This window comes from Liolophura sinensis, chromosome 1 (genome assembly GCF_032854445.1).
Source record: "Liolophura sinensis isolate JHLJ2023 chromosome 1, CUHK_Ljap_v2, whole genome shotgun sequence".
NCBI classification, from domain to species: Eukaryota; Metazoa; Mollusca; class Polyplacophora; order Chitonida; family Chitonidae; genus Liolophura; species Liolophura sinensis.
In genome coordinates, this window is record NC_088295.1 from 72,556,975 (window position 1) to 72,562,279 (window position 5,305).

The following is a 5,305-nucleotide window of genomic DNA, read 5'->3' on the forward strand; positions in this document are numbered from 1 at the left end:
GTGGGATTGATCATTTGGGTTTGGGCCGGGGCGTCCAGTAGTGTGATTCGACTTGACTGGTGTCTGTACTGAAGGTTCCCGCCCAGTACAGAGAGAGTCTCAGATGCCGGTCAGCACACAGTCCGTACACACTACCCAGCCAACACAGTACGGGTACCTCTTCTGTCATTGGACTGACGCGTCTTCGGACTAATCATCACAAGGCCGTGCCGTGGCTGGTGCCTTAAGAAAGGTGCTAAGAGAGCAGAAACCATGTGATTACAAACTCTGATGTGAATAATTGACGTCAAAGTCACCTCCGAAGACATCGTTGCCTGTACACTCGACACCTCTTGTTTCCACTTAGTAAATCATCACTTCAACGATATCGCCCTTACTTATATCAAGTTCATTAAAACATTAGAAAAAAGTAACCCGTCCCGTACCACATCCACAGACACACATCGTTTTTCATTGTCAAATGATCACCATTGTGGGTCACGCCGTGGTGTTAAAAATGTGTTAAAGAGTCGAGATAAAAAAAGGTTTGCTTGTAGTCTCAGTCCTCACAGTTAGAAAAAAATTCCAAGATAGACAAATGTAAATGACGTAAATCTACATGACGGCTGCAATATTTTTTTTCTGTTGTCATCAATGCGGAATAAGTGTGCCAACTATCCCACTGACGTTGTCGCTCTGGTTTTACTCTCTAGGCTGTAAGTATTTCATACTGCAGGAGAATTCTGCTGGTGGACTAAGCATCCTCATCGCTTGGTATCCCTTTGCTTTGTTTTCATGTTATTGTTTATAAAATGTGATGGCAGCACAGCATTTTGGGTAATTCTGGCCCAGTGTCGTCTAATAAATTGCAAGAAATAGCAAAACCCTAACTGAGGTAAACTGACAAGAGGTCATATTTTTACGTGTGACCATTTCCCAGCTATCACACTGTCGTCGCTACTAGCTTTTACTCTCTATGTTGTAGGTCTTTTTTTTCAAATATAAACCAGTAGCGCGTTTGTTCAGTCCGCTATGTGTCCTTGAGGTCAAAATGTTAACACCTTTCAAGCTAACTGAGACTATCTTATCTAAAAGTCCAAGTCATCATTTGGTTGGCTGATTACGTCAGGACCCAACTCAACATGGCTTAATGAAATGACATAAAGCAAGCTGTTTTCTACAGTTTTCAAATCTTCTAATTTATTGCCGGAGAATGCAGGAGAGGACCTACCAGAGATTTTGAGTAAAACCAGCACAAATTAAATCAAATTTTAGCTATTTTTTGTAGAATCAACCTCGAACATTAAAATCATTTAATGCTATGTTTCTTTGTTTATTTGATTGGTGTTTTGCGTTTTGCGCCGTACTCAAGAAAATATTCCACGGCGGCCAACATTATGGTGGGAGAAGAACAGGCAGAGCAGGTTGCTGGCATAACTTCACACGTACGACCAGAGAGGAAGGCAACTTCAGCTCGTCTTGAACTCACAAGGACCATATTGGTGAGAGTTCCCAGTGCTGCAGGAAGGAATTTTTTTGTGTCAGCCCTGTACTTATTCTGAACCACAAGACAAACTGAGTAATTTCGGACTCAGTGTAGCCCAAATTATACACCTACTCTACTGCACTGACAATGCCTCTGTGATGTCAACGGAGTTGTTCCGTCTTGCCTGATACTTTTTGTGATAATATTTGAGTTTCCATCTAGCTGTTTCAGGAATCAATATTTTGCTGCCTTGAATTTTCTTGCGACTGTGCACCAGGACTTACGTAACTCTCATCATATGTAGTGATACAACAGTCTTCGGGCCCTAAATACACTTTGATCAACAAAGAAAGCAAAACACAAAATACGTTCAAAAGAAACCCACCTTTAGAGATGAAGCCGTCTAATCCACCATAGTTCAGATTTCTAGCCACCGAGTACACAATGCAAGCCGCAAGCTTTTCTAATCTTCTGTGTCACCCGATATCAGATATCAACACTTGTTAAATTTGCTAATTTATTATGTTGACTTGTTCATTTAATTGTCGACTTTTTATATTAAAATACCACAGGCAAAGATGACAAGGACCCTGTCCTTCTGTTTGAAGCCCTCTTGCTACTATTTACTATGACAGCGTTAAGGCCTATGCTTCATACACAGCCTGAAAAGAGCATCGGGATGCTCCACTTAAAATATGTGATTCAGCTTTCAAATGCGTTATTTGATTGTGTTTATGTTGGCAAGCTTGAGAGGCACATGCCAACAAGCAGCGATTGCAAAGTACCTTCGCTGTGATGCTCATACTTGATTTCCAGGCACTATTCAAAATATGTCTTGACTATTTAAAATATATACGCGTAATAAAAGCTGGACTACTGATAATAAAATTGTTTACACTTGGTAATCTTAGCACCTGCTATAGTTGTGCAGTTAGTGATCTTCGCACCTGCTATAGTTGTGCAGTTAGTAATCTTCGCACCTGCTATAGTTGTGCAGTTAGTAAGCTTGACACGTGCTACATTTGAGCTCAGAATCATTTTAAATTATATTAAAAGGTTTAATGCAATGTAATGTAATAAATGCTATCTATACGTAAGGCTAATCCTTACTATCCTTACTAAGGCTAATAAGCTGTATATCAATTCAAAGATATACATCTATCTCCAGAATAGAGCAGCTTTATTACAACACCAGCAAACACTTTAACATGTACCTGATAAGTGGTATATGTTAGAGTCAGTTAGGTTTTAGAACGAATTGGTTTCCAGTGTCAACCCTTTAAGAATCCTAATAAGAAGAAGTTCTTAATAGAAAGAATAGTTACTTTTTCAGATTTTTTTTAGAAATTCAAATGTCAAATGTTTGAATTCTATGTTCTTTTATATTTACATGTTAAATCTAGTAAATGGTAAAAGTTTAGACTTTAATTGCAGAAAAATATTTATCAGGACATTGGGAGATAAGATAAGCGCCATGCATATCGGGTGAAATTTTCATCGTCACGAGTCTGTTCCTTTTTTGTTTTAATGAAAAAAACCTCACAGACATAAATCCTGACAAAGTTTTCTTGCAATTACTTCATGTTTTTTGTTCTTGTTCTTTTTTTTCTTCTTTTGTTTATGAAGTCTTATTCTACGCTGATTTATAATCAACGTCTGCCGGCTCAGTTGGTAGAGCGTCCGCTTCGTTGGGCGGTAGATCCAGGGTCAATCCCTGGTCAGGTCACAGGTAAGACCTTAAAAGAGGAAGTTGTAGCTTCTTCGCTTGGCGTTCAGCATTAAGGGCATAGTGCAACGACTGGTTAACCCGTATCAGTATAATGAATCATGTGGGGCGGCTAACTTATGTTGTCTCAATGAAGCAGTAGTAGATAAAAGAAAGGTGCAAATCCGTCCATTAGCAAGGAGGCACATAACATGCACTCCACGGACTCAATCGTCGTCATATGACTGAAAAATTGTTAAGTACGACGTTAATCCGTTAACACTCACTCACTCACTACATGCAGCCCATTTCCCGAAGAACTTACATGGATCCAAAAATAAAATACATAATGCCAAGCAAAAAATACAGGATGAATCTTTCCAGAGAGGATTTTACCGATGAAAACATAACCCTAGCTGATAATTTGAAATCTATATTCAGACTTCAAAGTCGAAGAGAACATATGCAAGAGTCGTGGCCAGTCTTTAGTTTCATGTTGAGGTCCGGTACTTCCATGGGAATATTCTTGGCATCGTAGACGTCTTACACGACTAAGTGTGATATTCTTTTGCTCATGCAAATGCGCTGGGAGCATCAAATACACCCGAGAATCACCGATTCAATACTGAGTGGGAATCTTGCTGAGGACTCTCGCTCTCTACACAAAACAATGAGTTTCACAGTTAACGGATCAATAAGCAGCCTAAGCTCCACATAGGAAACGTCTTACAGGACTGAATCTGCTCAGGTCACAATAACATTGTATATCTAAATAAATGTGCAATGACCACTATTTATGACTATTAAAATGATAATATATGTAACATTTAAGGAGAATAAATAAATAGTGCGTTTTAGCAGATCGGAGACCTCCTTGGCTCAGTTGGTTAGCGCGCTAGCGCAGCGTAATGACCCAGGAGCCTCTCAGCAATGCGGTCGCTGTGAGTTCAAGCCCAGCCCATGCTGGCTTCCTCTCTGGCCGTAAGTGGGAAGGCCTGTCAGCAACTGCCGGATGGCCGTGGGTTTCCGCCGGGCTCTGCCCGGTTCCCTCCCATCTTACTGCTGGCCGCCGTGGTATAACTGAAATATTCTTGAGTACGGCGTAAAACACCAAACAAATAAATAAATAAATTTTAGCAAATTGGCCTAAAGCTCCTGGAGTATCTCAATTCGGATTTGGTAAACTTTAGAGAATCCGGAAAGTGGGATGCATTGGTATAGATCTTCAGATACCCACCCAAGTTAAAACTACCAAAGTCATGAAAACACATGTTAATAAGGTTTGGCTCGTCAGATTTTTTAACTTCTGTCTTTAACATTCGGACACCCCCAAGGAGTTATATGGTCCCACAGTGGTATTGGGATGATTATGCCGCTCTCTAAAAGAGACATATCAGCCCCAACCTCATCCAAAATTTGCCCGCGAGCAAAGACTGAAAGGAAAAAATTTGCGCTTTTCGTACAGATCGTCATAGTATGACGGCTTAAGCAGGTCAGAGGTTGGGTTCGAAAATCGACAAATTGTCTTCTGGGAACGGTTTTATTGTACTCGTTCCTGATTTAAATTCCTCCCCGTGTGTGTGACATGCTACATTCCACTGTCTGGAACCTTTCAACACAACGTATGCAGACCACTTCTTTCAGATCAAAACACAGTGGTTGTTGCAGAATAAATCTGTACTGGATACTCCTCAATATCTGACCACGTGCTCTAGTAAATCAAGCGGCTGTCAAATGTGAAACGATTTTGCATCATGTTGTTATGTAAATGAGGTAGTTATGGATTTATTAAGATGTATAGCTCTGTTAGCTACGATGAGTTTTAAGTTCTGGATGTTTAAGACTCAAGCTCATGTTTTCATGTCTCATTTTGTAATATAAATGTATTAAACATACTGGGGTTTCATACGCGCCCTTGTCCCGCATTGATAAGATGTTACACAACAAGCATACGAACTAACGGACGGATCACAAACGCACAGGCACGCCAGCATTTTTGTTTTTTTGGTTTTTTTTTGGACGGACGCTGACAAGCTTGCATGATCAGCACAATTTTAAAAGGTGTTCAGAATCAAAGGTGGCAAGTGTTCGCTCCAGGGAAAATATTTACATATGGACTTACATCTACAAACTTT